Source organism: Stegodyphus dumicola, chromosome X1, assembly GCF_044657685.1.
Source record: "Stegodyphus dumicola isolate Sdum_Otavi_A_Nest chromosome X1, ASM4465768v1".
In the NCBI taxonomy this organism is placed as follows: Eukaryota; Metazoa; Arthropoda; class Arachnida; order Araneae; family Eresidae; genus Stegodyphus; species Stegodyphus dumicola.
Window position 1 is genome coordinate 228,630,845 of NC_140780.1, and position 23,295 is coordinate 228,654,139.

Below are 23,295 nucleotides of genomic sequence, written 5' to 3' on the forward strand. Positions count from 1 at the left end.
ATACTTTTAGAATGTTTGTCACAAATGTAACAAATGCTTGACGAAAATGTGTACATTTAAAATGTTTTAATTTAAAACTTAATTTTCAGTGTTTTTATATTAACATGAATACTTACAAAGGTTGTCCGGATAAATAACTACAGTAAAAAATTTAAATATCTTAAATTTAAATATACACGCACAAGGGAAAGTAAATAACAAATTAACAAATTTCCAAGTGTGCTTTTTTCTCACAAAAGAAAAATAAATAAGTAAATGGGACGCACAAAAAAGTAAATGACTAAAATAAAATAAGTTACTTTACTCACAGATCAACCAGTCTCCATATACGCGAAAAAAAATCTTCACGTGTATTCATCGACATTTTCAAGGTGGTACTCTATCTTCCTTCAGATATTCTGCAATATTTTAAGCGTCACAGACTCACCCGAATGACAATTATTTCTTGTTGATCATCTGATACATATTAATGTGGCATGACATCCCCTGTACCGTCAATGTGAAATAATTATTTTTCATGTTAAAGATATTTTACGGCAACAGTGATGTGTCACTCGAGAAAGATTTTGGCGATATTTTAGAATTCAAAAGATGAAATATACAAATTAGACATATGATACATGATTATATGCATATGATGACAAAAGATAAAGAATAAACATATCATCTTTGATCATTTACATTTGAGTTTTAATGGGAGTTTTATTATTTTTAAGTTCTTATTATAATTTACTTTAATTTGAGCTGGTTCGATAAAATAAACATCTCTTTTGAAACACTCAACGTTGCACGACAGGACGATTACTTGTGACTAAATTTCAATTGCCTTTTTTTTTTTTTTTTTTTTTTTCCCGTTTGTTCGTTTGTAATGGGTGCGTTGAAAGCTAAGCGTATTCAGTTAAGAAGCTTATTCACCAAATTATTATGAAAAAGTTGGAAGTACTTTATCTGAGGATCAAAAGCTTTCGAAATTTAAATTCTTGGAAGAGAAAGCGAAAGAAATGCTAGAATGAGAAGTTAGAAATGAATTATTTCATTCTAAAGACGGTAAAAATGCGATAAATAAAGAATTTGATGAGTCTGAAACATTTATTGATAAGTGGAGAGTAGTAGAATATAAGCTTTTAGTTTGATGTTTGCCCTTTTCTTTTGTTGAGCGGTTTTAGTTGATGCATTTTATCCCTCCTTTCAGCAGGCCTTCTTTGTATAATTAGAGGCATAATTGACACGTATTCGAGACATCCAGAGTTGAAATCCCTGCGAGAGCATTGCGCATTTTTCATGTCTCCTGCTTCCCCCTCCGAAAAAATTTTAAAAAACTAATGACAGTGCAAGTGGGGCCTGAAATAAAAGGTAGTGGACGATAATTCGTCTCACCACCAGATTCGGAAATTGAGTTTCCTAATCTCAGTCGCTCTTTAAAAGGGGGAGTGGTATTTTCTTCCTCCTTTCCGCATGCCTTCATGGTGTAGTTGAAAGCACACTCGACGCTTATTCGAAAGGCACAGGGTTCAAGTTCCGGCGAGAGAGCTGCATATTTTTCAAGTTCCCTACTTTAAAAAAAAAAAAAAAAAAAAAAAAAAAAAAAAAAAAAAAAAAGTCTTTACAGATTATAACTCTGATATTCCAGTAAATAGTGTTGCTAAAAATACAATCCTTCTCTATTTTAAGCTAATGCCATTGTTTGATGGTAACATTAAAACCTGTTTAGGGTTTAAGAGGCAATTTACGAAAGACTGATAATGATTCAAGTTTAGACGATCATGACAAATTCACGTATTTTTAGCCGTTAACGGAGAAAGGATTGTTTGCTGTGGAATTAATTAAAAGTTCTCCCAGGTGGTGAAACGCCAAAAACGGATTGACGGTAGGGGTAAAATTATAGACTTTATAGCGGTTACCAGCGCGTTATAGTAAACAAGAACCCCTTATAGAAGAGTATGCTAGAGATTTATTTTCTTCAGTCTTAGATAAACATTCAAAAGAGAAGTTTTCTTTGAAGAATTTATACACAGTTCGGAATGGAAATTTCAAGTTTTAGAAATTCTCGGCGTAACGAGAAATAAATAAGCCGCCGTCTTGCATCAATTTGTGGAATCATCATTACCTAATGAAACTCTTCGCACATGGCAAAGGTTTAGAGTTCTTAATCGAAAGCGCGGAGAATTTGAAACAGATGGCGGATACAGGGATCAAAATAATACAGATTCTTCCAGTCGATTCGCGAGAATTTAGATGGGTTTCTTTTATTTTTCTGATAAAATTGAAGGATAAGATGAATGTCTGTATCTAATAAATGTTTTAGAACAAATTAACCGTATAGAAGTTGTAGCTCAAAAGGTATTGATTTTAAAAGTCATGGTAAACTACCACCAATTCCATCGGCATATTCTTTGGTTTACTAAATACGTGGAAAAAAAAATGTATTGTTTGTGGGAAAAAACATCCACATTGATGATAAACATTAAAGTAGCTTCACAATTGCGAAAGAAGAGAGTAATCAAAACCCTCATAAAGATGAAACATTGGCTACTTTTTAGTCCACAAATATTCTACTTCATATTTTAATGGTTACTTTAAAATGCATAGTTGTAAACGTCAAGCAGGATTTATAATAGATTCTGCGTCCCAATAACCGTATATTTTACGGAACACTGTAGCAGAAATGCATTTTGAAGAAGGTAGTAAAGAAGAACTTTGCCACTCGTTATTTGGCGGAACTTCTAACAGGTACGACAGAGCACGATATTTTCACTGTATTTATGTCCCAAACTCATAAAGCTATCTTTGCAATTTCAAGGCTCTTAGTCAAGCTATTATTTGCGATACGGTATCTCCAGCCCTTACTCTTGCATTGACAGATGAATTAATCCAAAATGGTATTAAAAAGAGAAGATCAAAATTCTGGTCACATTGAAATCTTTATAGGGGCTGATATAAAGGGTGAGTTAAGGACGGGAGGTTTTCGACTTCTAGTTTAGAAACTTGCAGTCATAGAGACGAAATTGGGTTGAACTGTAATGGGAAAAAATAGTGTTTCAGAGATCTCGAATAACTCAACATTATTAGTAACATCAACGTTGAACAAGAAAATGTTAATATCCTGCTTATGGTCTTTTTAAAAGATAGGGATTTTAGAGCCTACAAAATACTACAAAACAAACAAAAATACTACAAAAGGGAAAAATCAATTAGAGTTGTACCAAACTGCAAGGGAACATTTCTTAAACACTGTTAGAGTGAATGATGAATGTCGCTTTTAAGTAAACTTAGCATGACTCGAAAACCGTTTACTTTGCAAGATAATTTTGATTTAGCTACTAAAAGATTAAATAATACAGTCAAACGACTGAAATCGGAAAACCTACATGAAGAGAGAATAGCAGAAGAGATCCCAGATAATAAAAGTGAATTCTCGTGCTATTACTTACTTCATAGGTATGTCGTAAAAGAAAACGTCACCACAAAAATTAGACCTCTTTTCGATACTTCAGCGAAGCAGAAAGGCGCAAATAGTCTTAATGATTGTGTTGAAAAGGAATTAATGCACTTGGAATTAATTCTTTCAGTTCTTAACAGACTTCGTATGAGGCAAATTATCTCTGTTATTCAAAAAGAAAGATTTATTACATATAAGCATCTATCCTGAAGATAGAGATTATTTAGCATTTTTGTGACACAGATCTGATGGATTATTCGAAATTGTAGAGACGTTTTGGGCATTTCATGTAGCCAGTTTTTTCTTGGCTCTGTGATTCATTATCATTTGGAAACCATTTTGAATAGAACGAGGGAAGGAAATTACAAGTATCCTTTGAAAATTGCAGAATAGCTGAAAATGGCGTTTATATGGATAGCTGTTTAATCAACGGCAGTAGCGACGAGGAACTTTATCAGTTTCCTATTCGTATATTAGATGAGAGGAAATTTGATTTCCGTGGTTGAGAATACAGTCTCGGATGCGTAATGGCAGACCGCACATTGAGTTGAACAGTGTTAAACGAATGTCGCATACTGCGCATGCCTAGAAAACAATTTGGCGTAATTACTATGTTGGCGCGATTTGAAAAGAAGATAAATACAGTATATGGTAGATGTACCGCCATCTGATTGTAAACAAATCTGGAGTTTAAATCTTCGTGTTAAATTAATTACTGTGTTAAAATACTATTTTTTGCTGTACTGCTCAAACAACTAGAAAGCTGAAATTATTGCGAAGTAATGTGAAGCAGTGTTGACTGAAATTTAGGATATATTAGTTGAAAATTTATTCATTATACTTTTAAGCAATGAAAACAATTCAGGATTTACCATAAGTTCCATTCGTACATACATAAAGAAACACTGAGGAATATAATAAAGTGCTTGCAAATAACACTGAAGAAATTTTACAATTCCTTAATGCTAGCTATTAAATTCTTTGAAATGAGAAAATAAAAGCGCGAATATACGCTAACAAACTAAGCGAGAAACTCCAGTTTACAATTACTGAATTATAACATGTAAACAAATTACATCTAAATAACGAATTATTACGAACATATGTTAACAAATATTAAATGCACTGTTATTGACAAATTAAAATGAAACATATATTAGAAAAATAAGCAAGTGCAATTAAAATAACTAACAAGCAAAGCTCCACAACATTGCAGTTGTAAACATCACTCGAACACACTCGACAGCCATGGAGATCACGAATAAGCTAGCGTAGGGTTGCTTATTCGCCAATATTTCTCCCCGCGCCAAAGGTACACCATCAAGCATGCGCAGTAAGCGAAATTCGCTTAACACTGTTCAACTCAATGTGCGGTCTGCCATTACGCGTCCCGGATCTAGGGGGAGCAAGCCGGGGTCTGTGCTCTGGGCGGCAAGTTCAAGAGTGGCGCTGAATTGTATTTGGAATGTTGTTAAATTTTGATGCAACATTAGTAGTTTTAAAACCAGGTTCAAAACCTCTTTTAACAGCATTTATAATTAATTACTCGAGACCTTTTAAGGGAGCAAACAGTTTTAAAGTTAGCTAAGTACAGCCGAACATGACTCTAAAGATAAGATCAGGGAGAGGACAATAGAGGAACTCCAGGCGTCACTAAAAAAGGCAAAGGACCCTGTCCTTCTGCCAACCTAACGGTTGCGTCCCAAATCAACGCCAACTAGAGGTGGCGCATGCGCAGTATGCGACATTCGTTTAACACTGTTCAACTCAATGTGCGGTCTGCCATTACGCATCCGAGACTGTATTCTCAACCACGGAAATCAAATTTCCTCTCATCTAATATACGAATAGGAAACTGATAAAGTTCCTCGTCGCTACTGCCGTTGATTAAACAGCTATCCATATAAACGCCATTTTCAGCTATTCTGCAATTTTCAAAGGATACTTGTAATTTCCTTCCCTCGTTGCCCGAATGCGGTCAGGAAGGGAACGTTGACGTTAATTGCGAAGGGGAAAACAAACAGGTGCGTTAGGGATCATAAGGGGAGATATATTGTAAAAGAAAAGTGGTTTTAGGTCTCATTCAGTATCAGTATTTCAGAAATAAAAACTTGAATGGAGCTACAGAGTTTTCCTCTATTCTTCACTGTAAGTCCGTAATATGCAGAAGGATGTACATAGTACTAGAATGGAGACAAATTATATAAGATGCGAAAAGTTTTGAAGTGCTCTCTTATGTATTTGTTATACAGTTTAATAATATTAGTATGCACTTTTGGGGATTATAAATAACATACATCTCCTTGTAACTGCAAATTAAATTATAATTATCAAATGAATTTAATGATTATATTTATTTGTTTATTAACATTTCATTATTGGATTATTTTCGTCTAGGAGTTTCCTTTCCCCCCTGAGCATTACATACATGTAAGTCACGAGGCTGAAAAGCACTGCTATAAACAAATAATCCAATCCAATTCCAGGTGAACAGCACTAATTAGCACTAATTGTTTACGAAAAGTATCCTAGTTTTGATATTTGTGTGCTTATGTAATCGAATATGGCAAAGCATACAAGGGTTGGCTAGGCATGATTTCATAGAGAATTTTCTAAGGAAAATGGGCTCATATTTACCTTAAGGAAATCCACGAAAATCCTTACACATAGCGGTAGGCTGTAGGAGGGCTCGTTCAATCCATTTGTTAATTTTGCATCTAATTTTAAAGTGCCCCCTTTTTTTGGCTAGTTTATTCATTCAAAGGAAAATATATGCTACTCACTAAACATCGCACTTTAGTCTGAATAACCTTTAAACCCGATGACCAGTATATTTCTGTGACAAGGCGAGCTTTCTGACTGTACAATCTATTTTACATTTAGCGAGTTTGCGACGAATAAGTTTACTCGCTATTTTATTTAATTTCTGCAATATTTTGTAATTCTTATATTATTGTAAATTTAAATTTAAATTTTATTTTTTTAAAGATATTTTCTTTTTATTCACAAATATTTGTATTTTCTATTTTTCTAAGAAGTAAAACATTTAATTAGATTCTGATACTTTGTTTTCATAAGATAAAATACGAAACCTTCGTTAAAATTTTCATAGTTCAGTGACCGTATTTTAATATTCCCTTTTTTTTTTTTTTTTCCGAGTCCATTCATCCGATTTGAAACTAGGAATGAATTAAAAAATCGATCTTTAAATTCCATCATTCCAAATTTAACTCGACATGTAATTTTATTACAAAGGTACTCCGTAAACGCCTTGGTTTTTGGTCCCTGTAAGTGACGCCAAAATGAGCAAAGAATCTATATATCTTTCCCTTCAACTTCTTTGCCTAGAGTCCCTCTGTTGTCCTTCCTCTTGGCGGGAATATTCAAATGAAAAACAGAACGATAGCCAATTCCAATTGCTTTTGCTCGCACTTGGTTTCAACTACACACAGTTATTACTAAAAGTTCAGAGTTGCCAAAGGCCAATCACGGTAGTGAAATAAAAGAGATGTACTTTAGGTACATCTGTCACCCGGAAGCGTAAAAGCTTTCAGAGCTTGGGTCTGGCATTCCCGGTCGTGGTGGCAAATGTTGCATTAAAAAATAACAAAAGTCGTAATTATAAAATACAGAAAAAATGAAAACTATTTACATAAATACAACTACCAAGACGAGTTGTGATGTATGGTGCGGGGCCTTTTGACCACATATTCAACAGTAGGGTCATAATCGCACAGGCTTCTAATAGGAGCGTAGGAAGAGGTTCTCAGGCTTTCAAATAAATTATGTGAAGTGATCAAAGTTTGTTCATGCATAGCCTTCCCATTCAGGTCCTCCCGAATTTGAGAGTTCCTCACAAACCACGGTGAGTTCACAATCGCTCTAAGTATTTTATTTTGTATTATGTCTAATTTAGCACGCTCAGTCTTGTTGGCTGTCGCCCATGCTGGCACTGCGTATAACATAATCGGTCTGATTAAGGAAAGAGACAGTGTTCTTTTGATTTTTATCGATAAGTTAGACTTCCTGCCAATCAAGCTGTAAAGGGCACAGAACGCAGCATTCGCTTTTTCCGCTACGGTTGTAACATAGTATTTAAATGTGAGCTTGCTATCTATAATAACTCCTAAATACTTATAGGAGTCAGCCATCGGAACTGTATCGTTTTTAATTTTGATATCCGTATTAACAATTACATTCTGCCTGTAGCGTCTGTAAAGCACAACACAGCATTTACTAGAATTTAAATTGATTATCCAATCCTCGCACCATTTCGTAACGATATTTACTTCGAATTGCAGTTTTTCCATTGCAAGAGGCGGGCTGACAGAATCCGTAAGTACGACTGTGTCGTCGGCGTATTTTAGAATCTTGGAATCCGAGTGATTTGGGAGGTCATTTATAAATATATTGAAAAGACAGGGAGCGAGGACTGCTCCTTGCGGGACACCACTGTAAATTATCTTTTTCATGGAAATTGCATTTCCACACTTTACTTGGAATGTTCTACGGTAAAGATACGAGATCAAAAGTTGAATAAAGCTGACCGGGAGCAGGAAATTGCTGAGCTTATGGATAAGTCCTGCGTGCCACACTCGATCGAATGCCTTTTCGAAATCGAGGAAGCTCGCAGCGACTACCTTCTTTTTTTAAAGTTGCCTGCAATATATTCCACCAGATTTAAAATTTGATGCATAGTAGAATGACCGCTTCGAAATCCAAATTGCGAACTGTCGATGAGGTCAAGTCTCTCAAGGTGATTGGTAAGTGATTTTTAGAACTCTTTCAAAGACCTTTCCCAAAGCAGGAAGCAGACTAATCGGCCTGTAACTAGTTATTAATTTCGGGTCTTTACCCGGCTTCGGAATTGTAATGATGATGCTGTGCTTCCATTGCCAGGGAAAATATCTAAGTCGTATGCAGGCATTAAAGATTTTCACGAGAAGCACAATACACCTTCTTGGGAGAGCCTTGAGGGCGTCATTACTGATTTCCTCAAAACCTCTGGACTTGCGAACTTTAAGATTTTTGATAATCTGTCAAACTTCTCTGGGGGTGGTGAGATCGAAGTAGTTAGATGGAATGCTGCATTTAAGCGAGGTAACGGAGTATTGAATTTCTCTTTCATGCTCGGTATCCTCTTCTGGGTGGGGCTGGAAAACTTTACTTAATTCTTCTGCCATTAAGTTCGCAATTTCAATCTCAGAATGGTGTATGTTACCCATGTGATGAATTGGAGTAATGCTATTGGTCCTTGTGGTTACGAAGCGAGCGTGCGATTCTCCAGACCGTCCCTGGCTGCAATTCAATATTTTCCAGCAAAGAATTCCATTTTTCAGAGCGGAAGTCCCGAATTTCGCGTTTGATTTCCCTGTTAAGATAATTAACAAGTCTCCTATCTCTGCGGTTACGGGATAATTGCCACTGCTTTCTAATGCGATTTCTCCGCTTAATAATGTCCTTAATTATTGTCGGAAGGACGAGATGACTTTCAGAATTCCTCGGCGACGAAGCGTTTTTAATGGCATTCTGCATTTTGTGAGTAAAAAGGTAGATTTGATTTTCAATGTCACCACAATAGTTAAAGCTGCAATTACAGGGGTAATCTCTGAGCTGCTCGGTGAAGGAGTTCCAATTTACTTTATAGGAGATCTTTTTTAAAGGCGGATAAATTCCATAAAAATCAAACGTGACCGGGAAGTGGTCCGATGACAATTCTTCGTGCACTTCAAGTAGTGGAGTCGTACTAATGTTCTTGAGTAAGACAATGTCCAAGATATGGTCCAAGTGTGGGCAGTAGAAAGAAGACTTAAAATCTTTTGATTTATCAGACCCAAGTAGTTGGCCAATCGCAGAAAAAAGGAACGATCAGCAACGATCTTTCTTAGTAGTCAAGTTGTATTATTAGCCGGAAAATATCCAGAAAACGTAGACCTTAGGGACACTGAACGTAATGGAAGACATTGGATATCTTCATTGTGGCACAGAACAATAGCAAATAATGAAAGGCTTAAAAGATCTTGGCTTATATATTCTAAAACTAAAAATGCAATTTTTTTTTGCACCCTGTGAGATTTACCAGAAACTTACCACTGCCGTTCCATCAGCATTGTGTACTACAGGATTCAATAATTGGAAAATCTTCAGAAAGGTTAACTGAGCACGAAATATATGAAATCCACACAGAGTGCATGATCAAGTGGAAAATTCAACTGCAACAAATGAAATCGTGTCAAGGCATCGATCATGACATTAAGAGACTAATTCACACAGAGAAAGAAAAATGGAGAAATATCCTACAGATGAGTATGGATGCTGTATTGTATCTTTCAACAAACTGTCTTTCTTTCCTTGGGTCTGATGAAACCCCTGGCAGTCTGCCCACAAAGTGTCCTCGGCCTAGTCAAAGCAATTTTTTTAATTTAATGACTCTGCTAGCCAAACATAACTCTTAAGCACCAGTTAGAATACCTAAAGAAGGAATGAGTATCATGACGTGCGTGTTACACCTGTGTTCTTATGTACATCTTAATGTATAACACTACAGTGTTGTACCATGGTCTTTGTTAAAATGTTTGGAGTATGTGTTATAAAGTAAATGCAACTCAGGTTACAATTATAGTAATTACTTAGCTTTCAGGCAACCGTCAAGTTATTCAGTTTTCAATAAATACTTTAATAATTTTTGTTTTGCCGCAATATTAGTTATAGAAACCATTTTCATTAAATATGTAGTATTGTAACGACAGTTTTATTCGTTAAGACTTTTATTCCAAAAATAGATAAAATAATGTTACTTAAAAACTGTATTGTGCATATTTAATGCAAGTTATTTAGAATTTCAAAAAAAATATTTAAAAGTTCCTGCATATTTTTTCAGATGAAATGATGTCAATTTTTTTTTAATTTTGCATTAATCATACAAACAGTACCAGTTTTTTAGGAGTAAAATGTGAAATTGTTAATTAAGAAGTAATTGGAGCAAAAATATTCAAAGTACTGAAAAATTTTAGAAGCCTTACTATTTAACGAATTAAATTAAATAGTTGGTGATGTAGCTATTTCGCATAAGTAGAAGTGCGTTTCTGAAAATAAAGGGAAGAACTTTTAACCTCTTGAGACCCGAGAAGTAATTCTTCGATATTTTTATCTAATTTTTGTGTGTGTACTTAAAATGGAACTATTAAAAAGAAAAAAACACAAAAAGTACATTTTGAAAACTTTATTTATGTTAATTAAGTGGTACCCAAATGGGTATCTTGGAACTACATGCATATAATGTCATTATAATGAAGTAAAGAGTTACATCAATGTATATAGTTTTTTTAAACAGTTATTTGTTATGAAATTAAAAGAAGCAATTCCTGTTTTGTAAGCATAGATACAAATCACATTTAATACATCTTACTCTTAATTTACCTTGGCATCCTGGGAAGCGACATTTAATTTGATTTGCTCTTTTTACATGTTCAGGAAAGTGGCCAATTCGGTCATACCGTACATCCTTCACGGGCAAAGGAGCAATTTGTTGACTTTTGATACGTTGAGGTCTTTCCTGTATTGTTTCTTCAGAAACTTCTACTTTTATTAAACTCTCAGCTATTACAAGCTTGAAATCTATCAAATGAAGTCTATTTTTTGGAGGAACTTCACATTGCTTACAAAGACGAATATACATAATCCAGGCATTGCAAGTTGCCATATTAAAAAAATGGGCGAAGACACGCATTGTCCATTTTTTTTTTGTTCGTATGGATGTCTGGTAATATGAGATTAGTCTGTCCATCATATCAACACCTCCCATGTAAGTGTTATACGTCCTTACAATAGCAGGTTGTCTGACATCTACTCGCTGTCTTTGTTCTTTTGCCCGCCTCTTTCAGGTTTGATACCAAATGCACTTGACAAAAGAAAACATTCATTTTCTTCAGATGTTAGAATGCCTTCATTTTCCAGATGTTCAGAATCAGTTTCACTTTCTGGAATATTTTCTAAGTCTGGATCATCAACATCAGAAAGTTCCCCATCACTTTGTTCAAGCAACACTTTGATTTCTTCATCTGTCAAATATTTTACTGAAAAAAAATGAAAACGACATTTAGCATCATCGTTATACTCTGATTCCAAGGTACCCAAACGGGTACTTTCTTTTCTAAGTGAAAAAAATCGAAAACAACAACAAAGTAATTTTACGAAAATGCACGTAGAATAAAGCTTATAGTCTTCTTAGTTAAAAAAATGAGTAAAAACTTAATGATTATAATCATTAATATTAAAGAAATAAATCAACTTACTATTTAACGAAGAGACGGTCGAGACGCCATTTCTAGTCGGTCGAGACGCCATTTCCTCTCATTTCTCGATTTCAAAGCTGTATAAAATAGTTTGACATCATTATGGTGTTGCGCTCTTTTAGCAGGCAATAAATATCAGTTTTTTCCCAATTGGGTACTCTTATTTAATAACTTAAATCCCATAAGTCAAACAAACGTTTATTATTGGAGTAAATGCTAATGTACTGAAGTCCCCAATTGGGTCCGAAGTGGTTAATGTCTTACATTGTTATTATTAAAGTCATGCGATACTTTCGAACAAAAGAAAGTCTTTGTGACAACCATACAGTTCGAATGAGAAGAATGTTTGATCTTTTGCAGTGGTGCTCTCTTTAAAGAGAAGCTGGTTAATTCCAATATTTTTTTATAGTTTTAAAAAAGTTGCTTACATTCAAAAGTAATTTCCTTAATTGATTACTCTGAGAGTGTTTGTTCACTTGAATCACATTGACATCGCTTCACATTTTAATAAAAATGAAATCATTATTACTAAGTATTAGCTATCGTATTGTTATAATAAATGATGTGTTGCGGTGCTAAATGTAAAAATGAAATAGAATTAAGGCGGTTTGTTGACAAATGTCTGCCTATTCGTTCAACATAAGCAAATTTAGCCCTTTTTTATCTCATAAAAAATGCAGTGCTGTACTGAAAAAGTCTGCTGCTACACAGAATACATCCTCGAAATTCTGCTGAATTAAAAAAAAAAAAATAGCATACTTTATCATGTTATAAATAAATATTTGCCGAATATCACTTTTGTTTTTTAGCTTTTTTTAGATTAGTATCAATATTGAAAAATAAAGGGCGATACAACTCCATTTCGGCGGAATAGTCAATTTTCATTTTGGGATAATATTTAATTTTTCTGCATTAAAATGGTTAATATTTTTTCTTAGGAAATGAAGTTACATTTACAGATTCACCATGACACGTTTCATTCATTAAAATGTTATTTCTACAGCAAAAAATGTGCACATACATAGATTATATTCAAATACTTTGCAAACCTAAAGGTTTCGGTAACGTCATTGCATCTTTCGCCAAGTAGGAAATTTGGCAAAATTTTTCACGCATGTGTTGTAGATCGTTGCGTGAACGAAGTTCAGGTTATTGTAGGCGCCTGGGTAAGAAACCCTTATCCCAGTCGAGTAAATGGATCAGTTTCCGATTGTTATCGATCGTGGAGTTGAAGAATAATAGATGTGATAAGCTTAAGGTGGAAGAATTGAAGAATGGCATAAGTTTCTTTTTTTTTTTTTTTTGTGTGTGTGTAGAAGAGTCCTGAGACACAAGTCGATGCTGGATAGTAGAATAAGCAATATAGGCAATGGGAGCGGTAATTTAGGATGAATACTTCCGGAGAGTGACGATTGGAGAAACTTACAGGCAGCAGTGGAGGCTGAATGAGTTGAAGTCAGGAAAGCATCGAATTTGGCCAAGAGAAGAGCGTTGATTGGGGTGCGATAGTCACGTGTGCTAGGGGGGAGAGGTTAAGGCTCATTTCAGTCCATACGAATTTTGAGGGAAGGTCGAATAGTAGTGGGGGAAGGGGTTAAGAATTGGGGAAAGCCTGCTGGACTTAGAAAAATAATTTGAGTTTTTAGGTAATTGCTAACTTTCATTTTGTTTGAAAGAAGAAAAATTTTCTTTAAGCATTAGTTTGAAATCACATTAGGACAAAAATCTAATTGATTATGCATACGTAGTTCAGTTAATGACAGTACATTTATAATTATGTTTACATATTTTTTTATTTTTATTTCTTTTTTATTTTATTTTTTAATATTTTTAAAATTATTATTATTATTATTATTATTAATTAGTGATAGTTTCTTAGTAAGGCCCCTGGCCTCCTTCTGTTGCACTGGTCATTAACATTATACTGTAATGAGGGAATGGTAGGATTGTTAACTTTAATAATGTTTGCGTGGAATCGCTTTGCGATTTTAATCATAGTCTCAGCTAATTGAGGTGTGTTTGTTTCACTATGCAAGGCTTCGTTTCTTATGTAATACGTGCTGTTGGTGATTTGCCTTAATGTGATGTTCTGAAGTCGTTGGAGTCTTATCAATGTAGTATTATAGACATAGCCCCAGACTCGGCAGGCATAAGTAATTATTGGAACGAGCATGGCTTTATAAATGAGTAATTTTTGGTCTAGTGCTAAAATGCTGTTTCGAGCGATTAGGGGGTGAAGTGTTATTTTACTAACTCGAAACTTTGTTATTATGTGTTTAGTGTGGGGCTTCCATGCGAGTCTCTGATCAAGTACTGCGCCTAGGTATTTAACTTCCTTGGCCCAGGGGATGGGAGTATTATAAAACACAAGATTTCCTTCAAATTTTCTTTTCTTGGAAAACATGATAGCAACAGTTTTATTGACATTGACTTTAATTTTACACTGGGAAAGCCAGAGTCCAAGTGCATGTATGTGTGTTTGTAGCTGTTGAATAGCTGAGCCTGGGAGATGCGTTTTGTGCGAGGATCGCAGTATCGTCCGCGTACATAGCGAGTGTTGTGTTATGCATGTGTGGGATATCGTTCGTATATAAATTGAATATAAAAGGAGCGACGAACGAGCCCTGAGGCGTGCCGGCGCTAATTACTCGTTTAGTGGAATATGTTTGATTAACACGAGCGATAAAATATCTATCGGTTAGATAGGAGCGAAGTGCTGTTATGATGAATTCTGGGAATCCCAGAATCATTAATTTGTAAATAAGACCATCAAGCCAAACACGGTCGAATGCCTTGGCTATATCCAAGAAAATTGCAGCAGTGCAGAGTTTATTTTGAAGGCCAGATGAAATTAATTCAGTCACTCTGAATAATTGATGAACTGCAGAATGTTTGCTGCGAAAACCATATTGCTGTGAAATGATGATTCTTCTGTTGTCAGCAAATTTCTTTATTTCCAGGAGGCTGGTGTATTCAGCAATTTTGCTACATGAAGGCAGGAGACTAATTGGCCGATATGATTCAGGTTCATGAGGAGATTTTCCAGGTTTGGGAATCGGAGAGATAATTGCAATTTTCCAATGTGAAGGAAAGTAGCGTAAATCGATGATAAGTTGGATGATTTTAATGAGGCGACATATCATCAGAAGTCCCATTTTTTTATCATGATGTTGGTTATGTTATGATATCCGGGGCTCTTTTTCGTCTTTAATTTTTCGATATAGCCAAGTACATCCGATGGATTGACTGCAATGCTGTTGGTAGCGTGTGTTTTTGAGAAGAATTGGGTAATGGTATTAGTGACTAAGTTTTCAGTGTGTGGGTCAGAAATGTTGTTTGTGACAAACCGAATAGCATAGTAATCTGCTAGGGACTGAGCTTTCTCGGTTTCTGTGTATGCGATCCTGTTTTGGCCCTTTAAGGGGCGGAACAGTTTTGTAGCATCTCTTTAATTTAGAGGTGGCTTTCCAAAGGGAGTTATCATTTGATGTAAGCCCTTCTAAATATTTAGCCCAGCGTTTTTGTGTGTGTAAGCGAATTTGAACGCTGACTTCCTGATGTAATTTATTTAGAAGTTTTTTGTCATCTGGGTGTCTAATTCTTTGCCAGGATTTTCTTGCATGATTTCTTCTTTTTATAAGGTCTTTTATGGCAGTATTCTGAGTGAGATTCTTTACAGGAATTGTTTTGGTGTTATTCTGGTATGCTGTTGTGAGGTCATTAGTGAATGTTTTGACTAAGTCGTCTAACTCATCACTCGTATGTATTGCTGGGGTTGAGTACTGAATGTTGTTTAAAAACGAAGAAGTCGATGGTAGAAGCATAAGTAGGTCCATAGCGTGTTGGGGCGGGGGGAGCTGCAATATGGAGGTTGACTGTATTAGCAAATTTTCGGAGTTGTGTGCCTAAAAAATTAGTAGAATTGCAGTTCCAAGCGCGGTGTCTGGCGTTAAAGTCTCCTCCAACTATGATTCGATTGTTAAGTTTGAATATCATGCTTAAATCTGCAATGATATCGTTAGTAGGTTTGGATGGTGGTACGTAGAGGGAGACTGTATAGTGGTGTGGTGGGTGGTATGATGGTGATAGCCACTGCCTCAGTGGCTAAAAGCTGTGGAATACGATTCGGTAATGAGTGATAGAGCGTTTAATCAAAATGATGATACCTCCGGCTGTACGATTCCTGCAAGGTCTGTCATAACTGTGTAAATCATAATTTGCAACATGAAAAGTAAAGTTAGGACCAAGGATGTGTTCTTGTATGAGGAGTACATCTGGGTTATACTCATTTATAAATTCTTTTCTGGAATTTTCGTGTTTAGGCCTTGTGCGTTCCAAGTAATTATTTTCATTTCTCTGGTGTGATTATTGATGATCGGATTCGTTGAGCTCTTCTATAATAAGAAATAAAATGTACATTTTTTCCATTTGTGTTTGTGCGGATCTGAGGTTTTTAAGATTTTTCTTGAGTAAATTTGTTAGTTTCGTGATTTGCCTTTGGCCAAAGATAGATTCAATTTCTTTCATGATTTGGAATAGTTCTAGAAATACAAATGTGTTTAAATTTTGATTTCCTTTGGAGCTAGTTTGTCCTGTGGGTTTATTTGAACAAGTGTGTTCAATTTTGTTACTGTTGGAGGGAAGATTAGCCGGAGCTGAGCTCTGATTGGCTGATGAGACGGATTGTGTAGTTTCTTGCGTTTTTTGAGTTTTTGGGTTTAAGATTTCAGAGTATAATTTCCGGGGCCTTGTGAATTAATATTTCTTGGTTTGGGGAATTTTTCGCACCCCCTATAAGAAGCAGGGTGAGAATTTTGGCAGTTAGCACATACTGGGTCTTCGATAAATCCTTTTTTTGGGCAAGCAATAGATTTGTGGTCCCCTGCGCATTTAACACAACGGGGTGTAAGGAAACAGTTTTCAGAAGAATTATGCCATTTCTGGCAGTTATGGCATTGTGGTATAAGGTTTTTGTTCACATATTTTTCAATCTGCACTATAAATAGTGACATGTGTGTAATGTTATATATTTCTTCGATGTTGGGAGTGGGTATCAATTGGGTTTGAAATAGAGGCATAGGCTGCCGAGTACGATTTCTTGTCATTTGTGTAATTTTATGGACTTTAAATCCTTGTTCAGTAAGAATTTCAGGAATTTCGTCTGTGTCCATGTCTATGGGTAACCCTCAGATTACTTTCACAGGTTTCTGGTGTCTTGCATTTATTATGTAGTGTTCAACATTTTTTTCCTTAAGAAATTGTGTAAGAATACGATGATCTTCGGGTGAGTTCGGAAGTATCTTTAAGAATTCACCGTTGATTCGGCCAAAGAATTTTGCTTTTGATTGATCTGATATGATCAATTATTATATTTGATGTTTTCTGGTGGTTTCACCATAACTGGGGGTACAGATTTGGGTTGCGGGGGGGGGGGGTAGAAGTTTGTTGGGTGTCAGAATTATTTTGTGTCACTGAATTATTGTCATTTTGAGAAGTAGAGCTATCATTTTTGTTGTCAAGGGGGCTAAACCTATTTTTGGTAGCAATGTAATTAGATGCATCTTTTAAATTAGCAGATTTTTTGATTTGTTTGGTTGATCTAGCTGGTTTAACAAATCCGTCATTACTCTCATTACAGTCATCTGAATTTTCAGAAATATCATGCTGTTTTCTTTTTGGGTTAACGTTATTGGGATTTACATTTGAATTTTCTAAGTTTTCTTCAGGTATACAATTATCGGGGTTATCTACGGGGGTCCTAGCACACAATGACATAAAATAGTCGCACTTACCCCTAAGGTGCTCCATTTCAAGTTTCATCTGTCGAATATTATTAGCCATCAGAGGAGTATATTGGTGGATCCGAAACGGCACGAACGGCGTCCATTTGTTTTTTGAGAGACTTGGCCTGTTCAATTTTAGCTTCTAATGCATGTATTTGCTTCCGTATCTGCATGACGATAAATTCCGGTTTAAAGTCCAGTTGTTCGTTTTCCGAGATGGTCGAGGTATCCATTGAGTCATGATCAGCAGCGTTAGCCGTACTCCAGTCGTTAATCTGTTTGTCCGGCGGTATAGCGGCGCAAGTCGGCGTAGGATCATGGGCTGATGCCATAAGCAAAAAGAGCGACCTTCACCAGTACCTCCTACATACAAAGCCACGGCACGGCTGACACTACGTCACTAAAGTCGTCCTTATCTACAGACAGAATGGTTGCCACATGAAGCCACTTATCGCTGTTATTCCCTTAAGACGAGAGATAATGAAACATAGTCCCCCCTTGCAGAAGGCTTATATCATTTGGTTTTAAATAAATAAATATGTATATCCGATTTGCCCTTCATCGACTGCATTTCCTAATTTCAAATACGTATCTTAACTTTTCTTAAATAATTTTACACTTAAAATAATAGAACAGAAATTGATTTAACATACTTCAGATGGTGGTAATAAAATACATGTTTAAGATCTGGCTGTTGCTGGTTTGTTTTTTGAATATATATTTTACTAAATATCCTCTTCCTTAATAAAAAGGCAACAATAATGCATAATGACAAGTTAACAGTTGATTAAAACTAAAAATCCCTAATCCTAAATTTATTAATCATGTTTTATTTTTGAAATATAAGTTTTTAACAACATTTCCTATTTACACATATTTGTTTAGTAATTTTCCGGTTTTGATCTTGTTCACTTCACTGTAGAATTGCATTTTGTAACATATAATAAATCTGGAGTATGATTTGAATACAGTCAAAAGTCGTTAATCCGGACTCGTCGGGACTTCGGCGATTCCGGATTATCGATTTTTCCGGATTATAGATCATCAGCTTAAATCTGCTAAGATGGCATGCAGAAATTCTAAAATTAAAAATATGAAACCGTAATTTATGAAATAAAGAACAATTATGATCTAAAGGGTATCAAAATTTACAAAAAAAAAAAAAAAAAAAAAAAAGCTTAATATTTATTTGTTTACTTTGTTAAACATTTTTTTCAATGTAAGTTGTTTAAGTTGCTTCGTTTTATGTGATAATACGAGGGCTATCCAGAAAGTAGATTACGTTTTGGAATAAAAAAATAAACAAAGTATAGGAAACAAATTTTATTATATACAGATGAAAGCCACACTCAAATACTACTTTTCTACATAGTCACCATACAAATTAAGGCATTTATCGTAGCGATGTACGAGCTTGGAAATTCCTTCGTCGAAAAATTCGGCCGCCTGCGCCTTCAACCACTTCGTTACCTCTTCTTGCAGCTGTGCGTCGTCATCAAAACGCTGCATAGCCAGCCACTTCTTCATTGCTGGGAATAGGTGGAAGTCGCTCGGTGCCAGGTCGGGACTGTACGGCGGATGAGGAAACAACTCCCACTTAAAAGATTCAAGAACTTTACGAGTGACATTTGCCGTGTGGGGCCGGGCGTTGTCGTGAATCAACAAGATCTTAGAGCTCAACATTCCTCTGCGCTTGTTTTGAATTGCTCTTCTGAGTTTTTGGAGAGTTTGGCAATACCTTTGAGAGTTTATTGTAGTGCCTCTTTTCAGGAAGTCCACCAAAATTACACCTTTTCTGTCCCAAAAAACAGTCGCCATCATCTTCCTTGCCGACATTGTTTGCATGCATTTCTTGGGTTTTTGGGGAGAACTTGTGTGCCCCCACTGCATTGATTGCAATTTCGTTTCACAGTTCACATGTTTCACCCATGTTTCGTCACCAGTAACGATGCGATCGAGTAAAGAGTCACCATCCTTATGGTAAGCGTCCAAAAAGTTCAACGCTGCAGCCATTCGCTGATTTTTGTGGTCCTCTGTCAAGATTTTTGGAAAACTTGTGGTAACCAAGCTTTTCGCTGATGATTTCGTGCAACAAACTTCGCGAAATTTGTGGAAAACTCAAAGAAAGTTCCGTTATTGTGAAATTTCGATTTTCACGGACTTTAGCATCGACTTTTTCGAGAAGTTCGGCGGTCACTATGCTGGGTCTCCCACTTCGATCTTCGTCGTGAACATTGGTTCGGCCATTTTGAAATCTTATGACCCACTGACGCACTCCACCTTCAGTGATAATGTTGTCCCCATACACTTCACGAAGCTGCCGATAGATTTCTATCGGTTTACAGTTTTTTACAGTCAGAAACCTTATTACTGAGCGCACCTCGCAGCTCGCGGGATTTTCAATTAACGCAGACATTTCAAACCGTCACAGTATCTGAACGGAGCACAGCACGAACCTCTCACTAGCACGGCTAGATGCAGACTGAGCTGCGCAACGCTCTGACCCCAAGATGGCCGCGCTAGCCCCGCCCCTAGCGGACACAGACGGAAACGTAATCTACTTCCTGGATGGCCCTCGTACTTTCTCTTTAATTCTATAAACAGACATAATTTCTTTTTCAGTTACAAAGTTCCGCTGTTCAAGTCCTATAATTGCTGTGTCGAGAATACCGACTAATTTGTCAATCGAAATTTTTTCGTTTTCAATAACCTCTGTGTCACTTTCTTCACTATCGTAAGCGAATTATAATGACGAGGAATTTGATTTAAATCATATCAAAGACGGAGTACATCGAGATGAAATCGAGAGAAAGGAAGGATATGCTTTTATCCATTTTTTGCAGCAATTCCACTTTTTGTTTAATGGACTTCGAAACATACTTTCGCTTTGTAGATCCTTTACATATTAGTAAATATATATCGGAAGTTTTATTCGACATAATCGAAAGTTCAAGCTTACTTTTATAAAATTGCTCTAACAGTCTGCAAAAAATAATAAGCCGGATCCAATTCGAAGATTAAGGAACAACGCAATCTGCAACATTAGCTGAATTAGATAATTTTAGCTTAGCTTATACCGTCCGTTATACATTAAATGCGCATGCGCACACGCATATTCTCAGCCGTAAAGGTCTTTCTGTGCATGCGTCAACGCGACGCATGCGCAGAAAGTTTGTAGCTTTGAGGTCCGGATTATAGATCATTCCGGATTATGGTTGTCCGAATTAACGACTTTTGACTGTACTATTTTTGAGCAATATGAAAAATACTATTTTTGAGCAATATGAAAAATACTATTTTTGAGCAATATGAAAAATACTATTTTTGAGCAATATGAAAAATACCATTTTTGAGCATATATTGGTATTTATTCAGTGTTAATTTTCAATATAGGCGCAAAAAATTCCATTCCTATTTTTGAAGAATATGTAATTGCATCTTTCTCAATAACAAAAAAGGAAAATTGCAAAAATTCAACAAACTTGTTTGGAATTCAAAATTCTCAAGTTTCATTCTTATCATTTAATGTTTGTAACATCCCTTTTGTTTAATATGTACATATATAATTTTCTTGTAACTAGTAAATTTTTGTTCCTAAAAATCATTTAATTGTAACTTATCTAAGAATTTTTTAGCAAATGATAAATATGAAGTTGTATAATTGATATGCACTTACTGGAATTTTTTTATCGGGATAATCAGCAGAAACTTTTAAAATATCTAAATAGATCAAATGCCCTGAATTTTTAGAATTCTAAGGAATAAGGAGTTTAGTGTTAAGGTAGGATTTAAAAGTTTCAGAATAATTTCAGATCTTTATTAAGAAAGTACAACTAAGGTGCAAAACGCATTAAAAAAAAAGACTTATTTTTTACCTGAAATTTTTCTACCAATACAATTATAACTAGTAATAATAGGAAATTACACCGTGTATTATAGTGAGAAAAAGGGGAGTAAATGTTTATTTAGGCAACTTCATGCTACTTACTTTTTATTACAGTAAATCCCTTTGAGAAAAAATAACTTAGTACAAATGTATGAGGCCTTACAGCTGGGAAGAAATGAAAGTACTTTTTTATTCTAGTTTGTTTTTTATAGAGTTATCAGATGCATTTTCCCTTGTATACGTACAACTATATTTCTAGAAATTTTACTTCTCTGATAGAATTAAACATAGAATAAAATGAAAATAATATATTAGTAAATAGCTATAAAAATTAATCATCTGGAATTGTATTTGACTACAAATTGTACATACTTCCTTCTTACAGTTTAAAATTAATGTAACAAACACGTCTGTTTCAATTAAAATAAGATTAGAAAATTTCAAGATATTGATTTTAAAATGAGCGTAAGACCTTTACGGCTGAGAATATGCGTGTGCGCATGCGCATTTAATGTATAACGGACGGTATAAGCTAAGCTAAAATTATCTAATTCAGCTAATGTTGCAGATTGCGTTGTTCCTTAATCTTCGAATTGGATCCGGCTTATTATTTTTTTCAGACTGTTAGAGCAATTTTATAAAAGTAAGCTTGAACTTTCGATTATGTCGAATAAAATTTCTGATATATATTTACTAATATGTAAAGGATCTACAAAGCGAAAGTATGTTTCGAAGTCCATTAAAACAAAAAGTGGACTTGCTGCAAAAAATGGATAAAAGCATATCCTTCCTTTCTCCAACCATTCCGAAATCTGTTTATCAATTTCACGCTGCTCTGCGGCGGGGGGCGGGGGAAACGCCACGGCGCGCAATGACTTGGAAGTTGATCTGTCAGCACTATCCTTATCTTCAAGGCAGATGTTTTTATTTTATTTGGCTCATAATTCCTTACTAAATGTAGTATTTCATCTCGATGTACTCCGTCTTTCATATGATTTAAATCAAATTCCTCGTCATTATAATTCGCTTCCGATAGTGAAGAAAGTGACACAGAGGTTATTGAAAACGAAAAAATTTCGATTGACAAATTAGTCGGTATTCTCGACACAGCAATTATAGGACTTGAACAGCGGAACTTTGTAACTAAACAAGAAATTGTGTCTGTTTAATAGAATTAAAGAGAAAGTATTATCACACGTGTATATGCACAGGAAAAAATTGTTTAATTTTGCACTTAAGTTTGAAAACAAGAATACCACAATTATTAAAACTAAGAGGTTTATTTCAAAATTATTAGTCCCTGAGGGACTATTGTTTTCATTTTGCGATTTTGCGTCGAATCACTCTGAATGTCCGTTTCACTTTTCAAACTGTTGCCACTAAATATTGTGATAAAACAACGGTACATAGAGACATCGAGTTTCGAATGACATAATCCTACTGCGAATATGGGCAACTGGAAGGCCAAATTTGAAATTTGGAATTTGTTTTATTATAGATTTTTTATTTTGTAAAACGGTAACGAATTTTTGATTAACAAACTCATGAATTTCAAAGCGAGCCATGGCAACGTTGTACAGAAAAAAAAAAAAAAAACATTTTTATCTCCAGCCCGTGAGACTGTGAACTGCTCTTGAACTGCGATACTGCTCGTGAACTGAATTTTATGGTTTTAGTGCGAAGAACATTATATTTAATAAATAAAGTTAAAACACAAAATTTTTAAAAAAGGCCCCTTTGGACGTAATTTAAAATCTGAAACCTTTCAGATTTTTTATTTTACTAAAATTTTAAAATCTAATTAAAATGGATCCTGTAACCACGTGATCTGGATTTAAACATTTAATATGCAATGAACCCTCTTATGGCGACCTTTTCCAAAACAATTTCCCA

At 35.2% G+C, this 23,295-nt stretch overlaps 1 long non-coding RNA gene across 1 annotated transcript; it reads right to left on the reverse strand.

Annotated features, from left to right (window-relative positions):
* Positions 1-10,669: 10,669 nt before the first annotated feature.
* On the reverse strand, positions 10,670-11,848 carry LOC146993436 (uncharacterized). Its single transcript, XR_015038641.1, has 2 exons — positions 11,734-11,848; positions 10,670-11,514 (listed from the first exon to the last, which is right to left on the reverse strand). It is a non-coding gene; the product is annotated as an uncharacterized LOC146993436 (long non-coding RNA).
* Positions 11,849-23,295: the final 11,447 nt, after the last annotated feature.